The following is an 18,177-nucleotide window of genomic DNA, read 5'->3' on the forward strand; positions in this document are numbered from 1 at the left end:
TGACTCCCCCACCCCTTCAACCTCTGCAGCAATGCTGGCAGAACTCATACACCTATTTCCCAAAGACAACCTCTGAATATGAGGTTGCACTCAAAATCTTTGGTTGACAATGGCGAGGCCCATTCTGAGTGGAACCTGTCCCGTTAAACCGCTGTATGGTTTGGCCACCGTGCTGCAGCTCAGTTTCAGGGTCTTGGCAATCTTCTTATAGTCTAGGCCAGTGATGGCGAACCTTGGCACCCCAGATGTTTTGGAACTACATTTCCCATGATTCTCAACTACACTGTAGAGAGCAAGAGCATCATGGGAAATGTAGTTCCAAAATATCTGGGGTGCCAAGGTTTGCCATCATGCCATCACTGGTCTAGGCAATCTTTATGTAGAGCAACAATTCTTTTTTTTCAGATCCTCATAGAGTTCTTTGCCATGAGGTGCCATGTTGAACTTCCAGTGACCAGTATGAGAGAGTGAGAGCAATAACATCAAATTTAACACATCTGCTCCCCATTCACACCTGAGACCTTGTAATGTTACCGGGTTACATGACATCGGGGAGGGAAAATGGCTAATCGGGCCCAATTTGGACATTTTCACTTAGGGGTGTACTCACTTTTGTTGCCAGCGGTTTAGACATTAATGGCTGTGTGTTGAGTTATTTTGAGGGGACAGCACTGTGACAGACTCAGCCGGGACAGAGGCTTTTGGAGGGGACTGAATGCTAGCCTCTTGCCTACTGACTATGGGCCCTGGCATTTGAGGGAGCTACAAGCATTTAGGAAGATATTCTGTTATGTAATGCAAAAGGACATTATTAAGGAGGCCATGATGATCTCTGCCAGCTTGGGACTCAGTGGACAGATATATGTGAAAGAAATGCTGATTAAAGAGATCTGGAAAGCCCGGGTCTTTCACCCAATAGTTTTTTATGCTCATTAACACACCTTTATCTCCTAGCAAACTATTGGGGATGTGTTTATACTTATGTATATTGTAAGTTGTGAGTGAGGAGATGGCAAGTCTACCCTGAAAGGTCATATCTCTGAGTCACCTAGTCTGGGTAAATGATTAGTAAACTAGCTCATGTTAATTAGGTTTCTGGTTACAGTTAGTATTGTCGTCCTGGTGTATATATTTGTGTGTCTCAAATAAATTAGTCTATGTTCAGCAACCAAATGAGTATTGTCTTGTTTGTGGTTGTTAGCTTGTGGAATATCTGACATCTATATTCAGGCTGGGAGGAAGCGGTATATGATGAAAGCTCTTAGGCGGAGTGTGGGACATTTTGTTACAAGCACATTTACACTGTTATACATATATAAGCTGTACACTCACTACTTTACATTGTAGCAAAGTGTCATTTATTCAGTGTTGTCACATAAAAAGATGTAGTAAAATGTTTACAAAAATGTGAGGGGGTGTACTCACTTTTGTGAGATATATATATATATTTCTTAATCGTACATCACGGGACACAGAGCCATAGTAATTACTATGTGGGTTATAGGTCACCTTCAGGTGATGGACACTGGCACACCCTGAGACAGGAAGTCCACTCCCTATATAACTCCCCCACAACCGGATCCATTCAAAGTGTTTTTTTAGGCCGAATTGAATGGTACCCAGGCCTCGTGGTGGAAGAAACGAGGTTTAGCCCGTAACGCTTCTCTTTCTAGAGAGCTGGACCCCAGGATCCAGTGCTTTTTGTTTTTTTCAGCCATAAGTTTTTTCTGGCGGGGTGCTATTATGGGTCTAGGAGTGCGGATCCCCCAATAAAAAGGGGCCCCAGTTCCTGAAGGTTTTTTAAACGGAGCCCACCGTGAGGGGTGAAGATTGGGTCTGTTGGTTTTACCACAGAAATCCCTGCGGCGGGAAAGGTAAGTGGAGATTTCTAAGAAATTTTAAAAGTTTCTTATGAATTGTCTCCTTTAAAAAGTAAATGTTGTCATGCCTAAAAGTCACCACTATAGAGTATATAGAACACGTACCTTGTCATGCGTTCTCAGATCATGCTGTGTCTGCAGAAGCTGCAGCTTCCTCTGGCTAGCAGTCACAGGACTCCGGTAAGAAGTTGGGGGGGATTTTTCTCTAAAAACACCCCCCCACCCAAACAAAAGTTCTCCCCCTCTCTCTGAGTAGAGGGAGAAGCCAGAACGATTGGCGGATACCGCTCCGTTCTCTACCGCCTCTGTACGGCGGTTTGTCACAACCCTCCTCCTCAGCGCCCTCCCCCCACACACACGCCGATCACGTCGGATTGGAGGCCCACGCTCGCACTGGAAAACGCTCTTTTTTGAAAAGAGGGGGGAGGGGCATGGTGGGGACATGGAGTGGGCGTGGCTTGGTGAGGCATTGGCGTGCAGCAACGTCCAACGCAGGGGTACTTTTAAAAGGCTCCATTTTTTGCTGACTGCAGCTGTCGGAGAGACACAAAAGCTAAAAAGGGGCATGTAAGTGGTGACACAGGCATTCCTTTGGCACATGTACTGAAGCATCAGGCTGAGTGTTAATAGCAGGGACAGTTGCTGGACTATTTGCTCAAGCAGTGAATGCAATTTCTTCTGGTAGTACCTCTGCATTTGTGCATCGAGCTATGGTCAGAAGGGGAGGAGAAACACCCCAAAAAGGGCTCAAAAGGGACTCCTTCAAGCTCTAAACAGCCTAAACTCATCTCTACAATGGCATCCTCCCCAGAGAGGGGGTGGCCGGTTAGAGTAAGCCATCAGGGCTATCAAATATTGCAATTGTTTTCAATACTGCAGCCCCTGTCTATATTACTGGAGAGGGTTTTTTTCTCAAGCCATAATAGGATTGGCTAGCGGCTTTAATCGCATCCCAGAATGGGATAAAATGCGACAGGTCCCTTTCCATTACCCAGGACCCTCAAACTGAGGATCTGGGGACGGGAGAAGATCAATTTCCTTCAGGGGACTGTGGAGAGACTGATGACCCTCTTCTGAGGGGTCAAATCCACGGTGATCAGCTTCACAATCTGAAAGATTAATGGTGCATTTTTGCTACTCTTCATTGAGTCGGTTGATATGCCCACTTTTTGTTTGGGTTCACTAAAGCCTGCCCAAGCTGCGCATGCCTTTCCTGTCCATTCATTGCTGGAAAGGCATATGTATTCTGAATGGGATCACCCAGATAAGCATTTTTTTCCTCCTATAACACTTTATCCTATGGAGGAAAAATTCACTAAGAAGTGGGAGATACCAGCAATTGTCGCTATATGGTCTGTTAAAGTTTGACTTTTCCGGTAGACAATGTTCATATGCTTAGGGATCTATCGGATAAGAAATTGGAATTCCTATTATAAAAAAAAAAAAAACATTTTCTCTGATTACTCAACCTGCGCTAGCAGCAATTGGTGTATGTCAATCATTGTGAGACCAGTTTAAACAGGTGCTCAAGATTATTCCTGATCAGAAAGCCAGGATTTAGCTGAGTTACCGGCGGCATTATGTTTGGCAATAGACGCCATGAGAGATTCTATTCTTCAAGCCTCATGCCTTACGCTTGGGCTGGTGCATAGGCATAGAATCTTGTGGTTGAAAGATTGGTCAGCCGAAGCGTCATGCAAAGCTCCTGGCTAGTTTTCCTTTTTGGTGAACAGCTGTTTGGGGATTATTTGGATAAATACATCCAAAAAATTTCTAGTGGAAAAAGTACCCTTTTGCTAGTTAGGAAGAGGAGTAATCGTATTTCATTTAAACAAGCTCCTTCTCCAGTGCCAGGAGCATCTGCCTCCAGGCAGTCACGACGGCTTCCGCCATCAAGTTCAAGAGGGGAACTGGAGCCTCCTTATGAGGGGGCGCCCCTGCTCGCTCGAGTGGGGGGAAGACTTCTGCAGTTCTCACAGGTCTGGTAGGAAGAGTATCGGGAGCCTACAGCCACATAACCCTGAAAGCACCCGATCTCGTCTGATCTCAGAGGCTAAGCAGGGTCGGGTCTGGTCAGTATCTGGATGGAGGACCACCTGGGAATACCAGGTGCCGTAGGCTGCAGATGGGTGACTTCCTCAATAACTCTAGGGTACAAACTTGAGTTCCGAAAGTCCCAGTCTCCTCTTTTTCTCAGATTCCAGAGGAAAAGAAGTCTCTCTTTCAAGCATTGGACCATCTTTTGTCTCAAAAAATTGATCTTAGTGGTTCCCATGCAAGAGCAGGGATTGGGGTTTTATTTAAACCTTTTCACAGTACCAAAACCAAATGGGTATGTCAGACCCATTCTAGATTTCAAAGATCCAAACTGGTTTCTGAATATCCGCTCTTTTCGCATGGAGTCAATTCGATCAGTGGTCTCCATCTTACAAGGTGGAGAACCTCTGGCGTCAATAGACATCAGGGTTGCATACCTCCATGTACCTATATTTCCCACTCACCAGAAATAACTAAGTTTCGAGGTAGAAAATCTTCATTTTTAGTTTGTAGCTTTGCCTTTCTGCTCGAGTATTTACAAAGGTCCTGGCCCCTCCTGTAGTCGGATTAAGGGCTCAAGGTATAACGATTATAGCTTACCCAGACGATCTGCTCTTGATAGACCAGTCGGTAGCCCACTTAGACCAAAGTATGATCCACAGTAAACTACCTGGAATACCTAGGTTGAGTTCTAAACCTAGAGAAATCCTCCTTAAAAAAAAACTAACTATCAAGGAGATTAGAATACCTGGGTCTGATTATTGATACAGCCCAGAAAAGGGTATTCTTGCCCCAGGCAAAGATCAGGGCCATAAAGGAACTGATTCAGGTGGCCGTTCCTTATGCTCAGTTTCATTTGAGGCTGCTGCAAAACAGTATCTTATCGGCTTGGAACAAGAAGATCCAAGCTCTAGATTTCCCAATGTATCTGTCTCCAGGGTGCGCCAAAGCCTCAGTTCGTGGTTGATAACCAAGAATCTGCAGAAGAGAAAAACTTTCCTACCAGTTACCTGGAAGATGGTAACAATGACCTTGCCCATCAACATCCTAGAGATCTGGGCAGCGCGCTTGGCCCTGAGGGCCTGGACGTTCAGATTACGGAATTGTCCTGTCAGGATCCAATCCATCAATGCCACAGCGGTGGCCTATATCAATCACCAAGGGGGGCACGAGAAGTCGTGCGGCCCAGAGAGAGGTGAATCATATCTTAACTTGGGCAGAAAACAATGTACCTTGCCTTTCGGCAGTCTTCATTCCAGTCTTAATTCCGGGAATAGAAAAATGACAGGCGGACTAATTGAGTCGCCAGCAGTTGTTCCCGGGAGAATGTTCCCTTCACCCCGATATCTTCCTGGCAATGCGCTGAAGATGGGGGATCGCAGATGTAGATCTGTTTTCCTCCAGGTTCAACAAGAGAATCAACAACTTTGTGTCAAGAACAAGGGATCCGCTAGCATGCGGAACAGTATTGCCGGAGAATCAGTTCTCACTGATTTATGCATTTCCTCCTATTCTGCTGCTTCCACGACTGCTTTGCAGGATCAAGCAGGAAGGGAAATCGGTGATTCTTGTGGCCCAGAAGATCTTGGTATGCAGAGATCATAAAGATGGCGGTAGGGGCCTCATGGACCCTACCACCACGTCCAGACCTTCTCTTGTAAGGTCCGGTATTCCATCCTACCTTACAAACGCCAAATTTAATGGTTTGACTATTGAGACCCACATTCTGAAGAAGCGTGGGCTGTCAGGTACAGTGGTACTTACCTTGGTTAATGCAGAGAAGTTGGCTTCCAGAATCATAGATAATAGAGTCTGGAAAGCATATGTCTCCTGGTGTGAATCCAGGGGTTGGCACCCCGGGAAGTATGTCATAGGTAGAATTCTTGACTTCTGTAGATGGGGTTAGAAATGAAGATGGCCTTGCGTACTATCAAAGGCCAGGTTTCGGCCTTATCGGTATTATTTCAACAACCACTTGCTTCGCATGCTTTGGTTCGTAGCTTATTCAGGGGGTAACGTGGCTTAATCCTCTGGTTAAGTCACCCCTGAACCCTTGGGACTTGAATTTAGTTCTGTTGGCATTGCTGAAACAGCCTTTTTGAGACGATAAAGCATATTCCCTTAGTCCTTTTGTCAAGGAAACTAATTTTCTGGTAGCCATATCTTCTGCAAGAAAGGTATCACAGTTGGCTGCTCTTTCTTGTAAAGAGCCATATTTGATTATTCAAGGATAAAGTAGTATTGCGTCCTCATCCTAACTTTCTACCAAAGGTAGTGTCTAGTTTTTATTCAAACCAGGATATTGTTCGACCTTCATTTTTAACAGAACCCTGTTGTACGGAAGGGAAATTAATACATTCTCTTGATGTGGTGAGAGCATTCAAGGTCTACTTGAAGGCGAAGGTCTACTTGAAATGCTCAGATTCGAAAAACTGATGTTTTGTTGTGTTGCCTGAAGGTCATAGAAAAAGGACAGGCAGCATTGAAATCTACTATTTCTAAATGGATTCAGCAAGTAACTGTTCAGGCTTATAGTTTAAAGAGGAGGATTCCACCCTCTCAAATCAAAAGCGCACTGCACTAGGACTGTTAGTGCTTCGTGGGAGTGCATCACCAAGCTTCCATGGTTCAAATCTGCAAGGCCTCAACTTGGTCTTCAGTCCATACATTTACCAGATTTTATCAGGTGAATATTAAAAGGCATGAGGATATCGCCTTTGGGTGTAGTGTGCTGCAGGCAGCAGTATAAGTCCTCTAGTCTCCTGTTGCCCTAATTCTGTTGTGTCTCTCTCCCCTCAGTTGGCATTGCTCTGGGACATCCCACATAGTAATTACTATGGCTCTGTGTTCCATGATGTATGATTAAGAAAATAGGATTTTTATAACAGCTTACCTGTAAAATCCTTTTCTTTGAAGTACATCACGGGACACAGAGATCCCTCCCCTCTTTCTGGTATACACGTGTATTGCTTAGCTACAAAAACTGAGGTACTCCCAGTAGTGGGAGGGGTTATATAGCGAGTGGACTTTCTGTCTTGGGGTGTGCCAGTGTCCATCACCTGAAGGTGGCCTATAACCCACATAGTAATTACTATGGCTCTGTGTCCTGTGATGTACTTCAAAGAAAAGGATTTTACAGGTAAGCTGTTATAAAAATCCTATTATACATACATACACTAAATCAACAGCACCTTTGTACCTTTGTAGGCAGTGCAAGAACCTGAAGTTGAATTGTGGCCAGGGAAACCACCCGCTTTTTCCTTGTCTAGGCTCCAGTACACTTACCAGTATGGAATCCACCTTTCTGTCTGTCTAAATCTTTCTCCCTCTGAGGCCTTTCATAAAAAAAAACATCACAGCATGGGTCGCAGATATTTCCCATCCTTCACTAGCCCAAGGGTCCATTTTTTTCACAGGATATTTAGCTCTAGCTTCTAGTCACTACTTTGTCCTGGTTATTTTAATAGGTATTTGCTGCCTCGTGTTTAACCTAAATATGAACTTTTCAAATACATTTTTATTACTTGGACATATCCCTGGAATGTGATGAATCGTATTTGAAAGATATTTATGTTGCTTCTATCTGATCTTGTTGCATTCCTTTATTCATTTACTGAACACTTTGTCCAGAGAAATATTTGAAGCTTATTTTTGCCAGTGAGCTGCCTTTTTTAAATTGGAAAATTCCTTAAAGCGGTTGTAAACCACCGAAGAATACAAAAAAAAACCTGTAAGACAACGGCATAATGTGCTAGTATGCATCAGTATCGCATGAAATACCTTAGAAGGAAGCCCTTCCAGCGGCGCCCACTCACCGCTGGGACAGTTGACATCTTTAATATATACAAAATAATTCTGCGCTACCCAAAGAGAAAAGGGAACGAAAGCAACTAACACGACCAACAAAGTATAAATGGGAAAAACAAAGAAAAAGTGTAGTGCTAAACAATATCCAACATAAACGACAATAGACCAGTCAATATGCAGTGAAAGGGATCAACCTTATCTGGGAAATGAACATTATAAATGGGTAGTCCTCATGAAAACATTATGACTGAACAATAAAAATGGGTAGTCCTTATGAAAACATATATTAGACAAAAAATTTCGGCATCCCAAATGCAGACCAGCTCACTCCCACCGAGAGATGAAAAGGCTTACCGGATGGGGTGGACCCAAAGGGGCATACGCCAGGTTGGGTCGGATAAGGCTTGGGTGGTGAGTGGCTGTGTTTGGCTCAAAAAAGGATGTTATCTCGCGGATTACTGTATTCCTCCAAGTGGCACCCGGGTCCTGAAGGGTGTGGGCAATCTCGCGGATATGGATGGTCCTGCAGATCCTAGAAGGATGGGGTATTCCGTGGGTGAATCCCTCAAGGCAACATTCCATGGACCAGGAGATGGTGTTGTTAGGTAAGGAGAGAAAGGAAGGGCCATATAGTGTAAATCCGAAAACAAAAGTTTTTATTTAAAATAAATAGATATACACTCACATGTAAATCCAAAGTAAAAAAACAGCGCTGTGAGAAAATGGCGACAGTGGGGTCCTACCCGATGCGTTTTGTCCTCATAGACGTCGTCTGGGGGGTTCCCCCCACTGTAGCCACCCTAATATATGTAGGAAATACATCCATAATCATGGGAATCAGCTCCACGTTAGAAAAAACTTTACTTCCGGTATCGGCCAAGATGGCCGTCCGGCGTGCGTTCCAGGCATGCGTACCACGCCTCCCTTCCATGTTATGTTATAAACCGGAAGTGTAGGAACGATCTGACCCAAAGAATAAAAAGAATAAAAAATAAAATAAAAATACATAGGTGCAGACAAAATCTGACAAGAAGCCATATGATGTGCAAAGTGTAAATGAATAGGTGCAACGATGTGAGCACAGATCGAGAGAATACCCCCGATCCTGCGTGTGCGCAATATGTGCACACGGGAAAGGGAAACGAAGTGTCTCCTGTGTGCGAACGTGACGACACAGGAAAATGACGCTGCTGGGAGGAGCCTAAGTGGAAGGAATAACACAGAGGCACTTAGGTTGTGCATGCGCAGTAGGAACAAAGGGGTACTCAGATATTGTAGTGAGAAAAACTCCGCTAATGCGATCGTGGTGTCAGCGGACATAACATGACCTAGAGGCCGCTGTGTTCAAGAAGGATAGCATGGAAAGGTGTCTCAGGGAGAGCAAAAAGTTGTGCAAGTGTGCTGAAAGGAAATGTGGAGTCTTAAAAAGTGCATAAATAAAGATGCATGAATAAAATGCACAAAAAAAACGCTTAAATAAAAAACGCTTAAATGCATGAATAAAAAACGGCCACATCATGTGACGCACCAGCAATTGATAATGATGACTCAAAAAGGTAAATAGTGACCCCCAATACAAAAGTAAGGGGAACTGATGTATAATTATAAAGGTGTACCTCTAAAAAACAGATGTACACCTTAATAAATAGCTGACAAAAACTATTATGTGGAAACTAATAAAAAGTGCAATGGTGGAGCGGGCTCCCATGAAAATGTACATAGGACAATACGCCCATATGTATAGACACAAATAAAAAATACATTGATACACGGGATGATGGAATAAATTCACACGGAAATGTGCATAGGACACTCCCTGTGTATAATAAATGCACCCTTGAGTGCAACAATTGTGTGTATGTGGAATAAACCCACAAACACATGAATGTAAAATGAAAAACAGTTAAAATATTAACAGGATAAGAATGTGTATAAAAGCCAGACTAAGGCCAAAAACAAAAACAAAAAACGAAACCAAAAAACAGAAAGGAGAGAGTTTATCGCTTAGAGGTGGGTGTCAAGCTCTGTTGATAAAGGCATTGACGTCCAACTCCACGTTGATACCTGATGGAAAAAGTGTACGGAGCTCATGGATCCAGAAAGTCTCCAACCAGCCACATCGTTTACTTAATCACATGTCATTGTTGCACTCAAGGGTGCATTTATTATACACAGGGAGTGTCCTATGCACATTTCCGTGTGAATTTATTCCATCATCCCGTGTATCAATGTATTTTTTATTTGTGTCTATACATATGGGCGTATTGTCCTATGTACATTTTCATGGGAGCCCGCTCCACCATTGCACTTTTTATTAGTTTCCACATAATAGTTTTTGTCAGCTATTTATTAAGGTGTACATCTGTTTTTTAGAGGTACACCTTTATAATTATACATCAGTTCCCCTTACTTTTGTATTGGGGGTCACTATTTACCTTTTTTGAGTCATCATTATCAATTGCTGGTGCGTCACATGATGTGGCCGTTTTTTATTCATGCATTTAAGCGTTTTTTTGTGCATTTTATATATGCATCTTTATTTATGCACTTTTTAAGACTCCACATTTCCTTTCAGCACACATGCACGACTTTTTGCTCTCCCTGAGACACCTTTCCATGCTATCCTTCTTGAACACAGCGGCCTCTAGGTCATGTTATGTCCGCTGACACCACGATCGCATTAGCGGAGTTTTTCTCACTACAATATCTGAGTACCCCTTTGTTCCTACTGCGCATGCACAACCTAAGTGCCTCTGTGTTATTCCTTCCACTTAGGCTCCTCCCAGCAGCGTCACTTTCCTGTGTCGTCACCTTCGTACACAGGAGACACTTCGTTTCCCGTGTGCACATATTGCGCACACGCAGGATCGGGGGTATTCTCTCGATCTGTGCTCACATCGTTGCACCTATTCATTTACACTTTGCACATCATATGGCTTCTTGTCAGATTTTGTCTGCACCTATGTATTTTTATTTTATTTTTTATTCTTTTTATTCTTTGGGTCAGATCATTCCTACACTTCCTGTTTATAACATAACATGGAAGGGAGGCGTGGTACGCATGCCTGGAACGCACGCCGGACGGCCATCTTGGCCGATACCGGAAGTAAAGTTTTTTCTAACGTGGAGCTGATTCCCATGATTATGGATGTATTTCCTATATATATTAGGGTGGCTACAGTGGGGGGAACCCCCCAGACGACGTCTATGAGGACGAAACGCATCGGGTAGGACCCCACTGTCGCCATTTTCTCACAGCACTGTTTTTTTACTTTGGATTTACATGTGAGTGTATATCTATTTATTTTAAATAAAAACTTTTGTTTTCGGATTTACACTATGTGGCCCTTCCTTTCTCTCCTTACCTAACAACACCATCTCCTGGTCCATGGAATGTTGCCTTGAGGGATTCACCCACGGAATACCCCATCCTTCTAGGATCTGCAGGACCATCCATATCCGCGAGATTGCCCACACCCTTCAGGACCCGGGTGCCACTTGGAGGAATACAGTAATCCGCGAGATAACATCCTTTTTTGAGCCAAACACAGCCACTCACCACCCAAGCCTTATCCGACCCAACCTGGCGTATGCCCCTTTGGGTCCACCCCATCCGGTAAGCCTTTTCATCTCTCGGTGGGAGTGAGCTGGTCTGCATTTGGGATGCCGAAATTTTTTGTCTAATATATGTTTTCATAAGGACTACCCATTTTTATTGTTCAGTCATAATGTTTTCATGAGGACTACCCATTTATAATGTTCATTTCCCAGATACGGTTGATCCCTTTCACTGCATATTGACTGGTCTATTGTCGTTTATGTTGGATATTGTTTAGCTCTACACTTTTTCTTTGTTTTTCACAGTTGACATCTTTCCCCGTTGTTTCTTCCGGCTTTGCGGGCACCAGTGCTGTGTGTGGTCAGAGCTGTAATGACATCACTCCCACGCCGGACCTTCAGAGCACATGCGCCGATGATATCATCGGCTGCTTGCACTCTGAATATCCCCTAAACTGTGCAAGTTTAGGAGATATTTAGAGTACCTACAGGTAAGTCTTATTATAGGCCTACCTGTAGGTACAAGTACTGTAAAGGAGTTTACAACCAAATTAACAGAAACCTGCATGATTAAAAGGTATGTTTGAAAGGAGCCCTAAAAATGAAGAATTAAAAAGGTGTTGGCCACCCAAACGTGGGAGGTGTGCACCCTTTTTGGGATCTGGGCCCCTTTCATAAAGAGCCTGAGAGCTGGGATTAGCATGGAAGGGACCACATATTTGCTTCCACCTTGATACAAAGCGCATTCTGTGTGAAACACGTTAACCATGCTGCTGTCTTTTTGAATCGTGGGTCTGTGACGTCCTTTTTTGTGGATTTTATACAATAAAGCTAATTTTTTCTGAAAGTTTGGAGTGAGATCAACCCTCCTTTGCTATCTTCTTCCACCTTGATACCAACTCTCATCCTGATGTCCTAAGCTAGTAGTGTTTGGGGGAGAAAGTCATTTAAAAAAAAAAGATCTATATATCTTAAATAGACTGTGGATCTCTATAAGGCTCCATTCACACTAGCGCGTTTTTTGATGCATTTTGCAGAAATGCACGGGAATTTTTTAACATGGGTTCCTATGGAACATGTTCACATCAACGCCTTTTTGTTTCTCTGCATTTTTGGAAAGGGTCAGTGACTTTTTTTCATGCAAAATGCAGCGTTTTGCATGTAATAGAATTCAATGGACAAGCATCAAAAACGCAAGTGCACCGTTTTTGCAGCGTTTTTGGTGCGTTTTTGATGCATTTTTGCCGTTTTTTTTTTTTTTTTTTTTTTAGACTGTAAAAAAAAACTGTAAAAAAAAACCGCAAATCGCGGCAAAAACGCCGCAAAAACGCAGCAAAAACGCTGCTCAAAAACGTGGCAAGCATGAAAAAAAAACCTCCAAAAACGCCCAAAAGCAACATGCATAGGTGTGAATCGAGCCTTACAAAGCACAAATATTTAGCATATCAATCTGGTAAATGTTATAAAACATAACAGACAGTTAAAGCGCTGCCATCTTGGCCTTTGTTTGATCTTCAACTGCCATGTTGCTGCAAATCAGTTATGACACCAGCCATTTGATGGTTTGACAGTTTGGTTGAAGGTACAACCAATTTGACAGTTACATTCCTGGCATGTGTTGGGAACGTAACTGTTTATGGAAACTGTTAAATCAATGGATTTATTTCCACTTTAATACTTCATGTACACATGGATGGCACATTGAAGTTAAAATATGAAGTCAGTTGTGACATTTTGGTGGATTTGGTAAAGTGTGCTGTATTAGACACTATATCTTTTAGAAACACCTATAATTTTATGGTGGCAATGTGATTTATAGCCTACTGTATATCCTAAATAATATATATCAACAAGCACAAACTTTAAAACAAAAATGCAAATACCTCTAGCAAAAGAGTGATATGTTACAGTCTCCTAAAGTATATGTTAGCAGTAAAAATTCTTATTTACTCTCTTTTAGCCTGTTAAATATAACATTGAAGTGTTTTGTTATATCTGTTCATTGTGTGCAAAATAATACATGCTGATCTGGTCAGAAATAGTGCTGTCTTGGGCACCCTTTTCTGTGGTATCTCAAGGAAACCACAAAATTGGTGGTGTCTATAATGCAAATAGGCATATTACTTTGTAAGCCTAAAGTCTCATACACACAATAGGACTTTGTACAAACTTTCCCGTGGATTTTTGTACAAAGGGCGTTGGCCTTAAACTAATTAAGCATACACACGGCAGGACTTTTTCATCCAACTTTCACCAAATCACGTGGTTTTTCAGCTCTTTACTGCCACCCTTTTGTCAACTTCTGTATCGGCGAGATTTGACACCTGCAAGCCCCGTCGCAGGGGCCGGCGCCAAGCTGGCTCCCTCATCGGGAAAGGAAAAATTTGTTTTTTCCTTTTGCGATGAGAGACAAGCATTGCCGACAGGCAGAAGACCGGCATGGACATGGGTTCCCCTCCACTAGCATACCAGGCCCTTAGGTCTGGTATGGGTTTTAAGGGGAACCCCCTACACCAAAAAAACGGTGTGGGGGTCCCCCCCCAAAATCCACACCAGACCCTTATCTGAGCACGCAGCCCGGCCGGTCAGGAAAGGGGGCGGGGACGAGCGAGTGCCCCCCACCCTCCCGAACTGTACCAGGCCGCATGCCCTCAACATGGGGGGTGGGCGCTTTGGGGCAGGGGGGGCACCCTGCGGGCCCCCCGCCCCAAAGCACCTTGTCCCCATGTTGATGAGGACAATGGCCTCTTCCCGACAACCCTGGCCGTTGGTTGTCGGGGTCTGCGGGCGGAGGGCTTATCGGAATCCGGGAGCCCCCTTTAATAAGGGGGCCCCCAGATCCCGGCCCCCCCACCCTATGTGAATGAGTATGGGGTACATCTTACCCCTAACCATTCACCTGGGAGGAAAAGTGTCAATAAAAAACACACTAGACAGGTTTTTAAAGTAATTTATTAGGCAGCTCCGGGGGTCTTCTTCCGACTTCGGGGGTCTTCTTCCGACTTTTCCGCTCTCTCCGGCCTCTTCTCCCGGTGTCCGGTTCTTCTCCCGCTCTTCTGTGCGACAACTTATATAGGCATGGGGTGTGGTCACCCGGTGACCCATTATGACATCACAGTCCTGGGGCATGATGAGACTGTGACGTCATAAGCGGGCGGGGTCCCCGGGTGACATCACCCGGTGACCACGCCCCATGCCTATATAAGTCGTCGCACACAGCATTACAGCAGGAGACAGCGTCGTGTCAACATCGGAAGAAGACAAGAGGGAACAAGACGACAGAGAAGACAGGGCCACCGCTAGCAAAAGAGCGGCAAAAGAGCAGAAGGTAGCGGAGGAGCCCGGCAGAAGAGCGGGAGAAGAACCGGACACCGGGAGAAGAGGCCGGAGAGAGAAGTCGGAAGAAGACCCCCGAAGTCGGAAGAAGACCCCCGGAGCTGCCTAATAAATTACTTTAAAAACCCGTCTAGTGTGTTTTTTTTATTGACACTTTCCACCCGGGTGAATGGGTAGGAGTACGATGTACCCCATACTCATTCACATAGGGTGGGGGGCCGGGATCTGGGGGCCCCCTTATTAAAGGGGGCTTCAGGATGCCAGAAGCCCTCCATCCGCAGACCCTGGCAACCAACGGCCAGTGTTGTCGGGAAGAGGCCCTTGTCCTCAATAGGGCGCCCCCCTGCCCAAAGCGCCCACCCTCCCATGTTGAGGGCATGCTGCCTGGTATGGTTCGGGAGGGGAGGCACTCGCTTGTCCCCACCCCCTTTCCTGACCAGCCGGGCTGCGTGCTCGGATAAGGGTCTGGTATGGATTTTGGCGTGACCCCCACGTTCCCCCTAAAATCCACACCAGACCTAAGGGCCTGGTATGCTCCCAGAGGGGAATTCCCTCTCGTGCTCACTGCGATAGGAAAATGTGTTTTTCCTATTGCAGCCAGCGCGAGATGTACAGTACCCTGTCGCCGAGAAACATTCTCACGGGCAGGAACTGTAGTTTGTTCAAAAATACGATGGCTTTGTGTACACACGATCGGACTTTGCTCCATCGGACTTTTGCTGCAGGAAAGTTTGTCTGTTCGCACAGCCAACAAAAGTCCAATGAAAAACAAAAAAGTTTGTCCGATGGAGCGTACACACGGTCGGATGTTGCCCCAAAACAGCAAATTTGCATGTTTGTTGTCAAAAAGTCCGATTGTGTGTACGGGCCTTAAGGGTTTAGTAAAAGCACAGCTTAGTAAGCTCTAATTTGCCCCAGAGCTTAGTAAATGTGAAACTCTGCTGATTTCCATTTACCAATCACATGCAAGCAAAAATGCAGTTCTCTATTTACCTTGCATGTGATTGGGTATTTCTTGCAAAAGTGAAATTTCACCACATCCCCTTGCAAACTGCAATTTTTCTTGCAAAGTGAACAGCCCATTTCTATTTAGTAAATCAACCCCTCTGTTTTAAAGAATAGGATAAGGGAAGGTTTCAGTAGTTTCACAAAAGACAACTGGGCAGGGCTGACAACACTTAGTCAACATAATGCTGTGTGTTGCCAGTCCCCAATGAGGAGACTAATAAGTGGAGATCATTTCTGACAAATCAGATTTATCAGTTTATGCAGTTGTAGAGAAATGTGCATGCACTGCAGAGATGTACAGCATTTTTTTTTTTGCTCTCACAAAAACTATGAAGAGATCATTTGTCTTTTTACCAATAAGTAATTGTAACCAAGTACTTGTAACTTTGGAACAAAGAACACGGAGGAGAGATGGGTTTGCTTTAAGAGCATATTAAAAAAGGGCATTAGCCAGTGCATCCCATTGGGAAATAAGTTTTAAAGAGCGAACAAAAGTCCTGGATGGTTTAACTCCAATGTAAAAATGCATATAAAAGCAAGGGAGAAGGCCTTCAAAAGATACAAGGCTGAGGGATTATCATCAGCATTCAGACTTTACAAAGAATGCAACAAGAAATGTAAGGGTACAATTAGGGCGGCTAAGATAGAACATGAAAGACACATAGTGGAGGAGAGCAAAAAAACCCCAAGAAATTCTTTAAGTATATAAAAACAATAAAAAAAGGGAGGTCGGACCATATTGGCCCCATAAAGAATGAGGAAGGACATCTGGTTACAAAGGATGGGGAGATGGAAAAGGTATTGAATTCCTTCTTCTATTCAGTCTTCACAAGGGGATTGAGGGGCTTCAGTAACCAAAACTGCAGTGTTTATCCTCATGACACATCACAGGACGCACCCTCATTGCTAACAGAGGACAGAATTAGAAAAAGACTTGGCAAACTTGACATTAATAAATCACCGGGACCAGATGGCTTGCACTTAGGTACTTAGGGAACTCGGTCAAGTAATTGCCAGACCATTGTTCCTAATTTTTACTGACAGTCTTCTGACTGGAATGGCACCAGCTGATTGGAGAAAAGCCAATGAAGCACCAAAATTTAAAAAAAGGGCCAAAATACATCCCTGGGATTTACAGACCAGTTATCCTAACATCAATAGTATGCAAGCTCTTGGAGGGGATGATAAGGGACTATATACAAAATGTTAGTAATGAAAACGGTATCAGCAGTAATCAGCATGGATTCATGAAGAATCGTTCTTGCCAAACCAATCTAATCTATCTCTGAGGAGATGAGCTGCCATCTAGATAAAGGAAGGCCCGTAGACGTGGTGTATCTGGATTTTGCAAAAGCAATTGACACTGTTCCCCATAAAGGTTTACTGTACAAAGTAAGGTCCGTTGGCATGGTCCATAGGGTGAGTACATGGATTGAAAACTGGCTACAAGGGCGAGTTCAGAGGGTGGTGATAAATGGGGAGTACTCGGAATGGTCAGGGGTGGGAAGTGGGGTCCCAGGGTTCTGTGCTGGGACCAATCCTATTTAATTTGTTCATAAACGACCTGGAGGATGGGATAAACAGTTCAATCTCTGTATTTGTGGACGATACTAAGCTAAGCAGGGCAATAACTTCTCCGCAGGATGTGGAAACCTTGCAAGAAGATCTGAACAAATTAATGGGGTGGGCAACTACATGGCAAATGAGGTTTAATGTAGAAAAATGTAAAATAATGCATTTGGTTGGCAAAAATATGAATGCAATCTACTCACTAGGGGGAGAACCTCTGGGAAAATCTAGGATTTAACCTTAATCTGCATGCAAGGTTGTTTACTGTAAGAGCGGAAAGGATGTGAAATTCCTTTCCACAGGCTGTGGTTTCAGCAGGGGGGATCGATAGTTTAAAAAAACTATTAGATAAGCACCTGAACGACCCCAACATACAGGGATATACAATGTAATAATGCACATACTCTCTTTCAAGCAAAGATGGATTAAATATGTCTGACATGTCCCAACGGGAGTCCCCTCTTCATATAGAACCTTGGAACATGTCAGCCATTTTTAATCAGAGTGGCATATTCCCAGGAAAGAGAGTATGTGCAGAGAATCTCATATCTCTGGATTTGAGAATCATTGATGAGCTTACATACATTTGTGTATGTGAGTATAACAATTACATTTTTTCCACTAGTATTGTAAATGATTTATAAAGCTAATGCACTAAGCTGGTGCACCCTCTGTTTATTTTCTAGTTCATTTGACATTAGGGCTTTCCCAGTCCTAAGAGGGCAGCAAAGTGTGGTGGCCAAACGAATCCCTGGAGTGGAACAGTGAGGGTCCATCGGTCTCTAAACACCACACCTACGAGCAGGAGGTTGTTTTTATTCATTTGTTTTGTAAGGTGCCCTTTACATCTGTGGGATGTGACACAGGGCGCCTCACAGACTCCTCCATGGGAAAGGGAACTTTGTGTTCCAGAGTTCAGCTTTAAAGAGTTGAGTTCAAAATAGCTTTAGAAACCCAACTTAATAATGACAATAAATACACA

The 18,177-nt window shown here is 43.9% G+C and overlaps 1 pseudogene; it reads left to right on the forward strand.

Annotated features, from left to right (window-relative positions):
• The first annotated feature begins 3,882 nt into the window (after positions 1-3,882).
• Positions 3,883-4,001, forward strand: LOC141141657 (5S ribosomal RNA; annotated as a pseudogene).
• The last annotated feature ends 14,176 nt before the right edge of the window (positions 4,002-18,177 follow it).

Source organism: Aquarana catesbeiana, linkage group LG04, assembly GCF_042186555.1.
Source record: "Aquarana catesbeiana isolate 2022-GZ linkage group LG04, ASM4218655v1, whole genome shotgun sequence".
Lineage (NCBI taxonomy): Eukaryota > Metazoa > Chordata > Amphibia > Anura > Ranidae > Aquarana > Aquarana catesbeiana.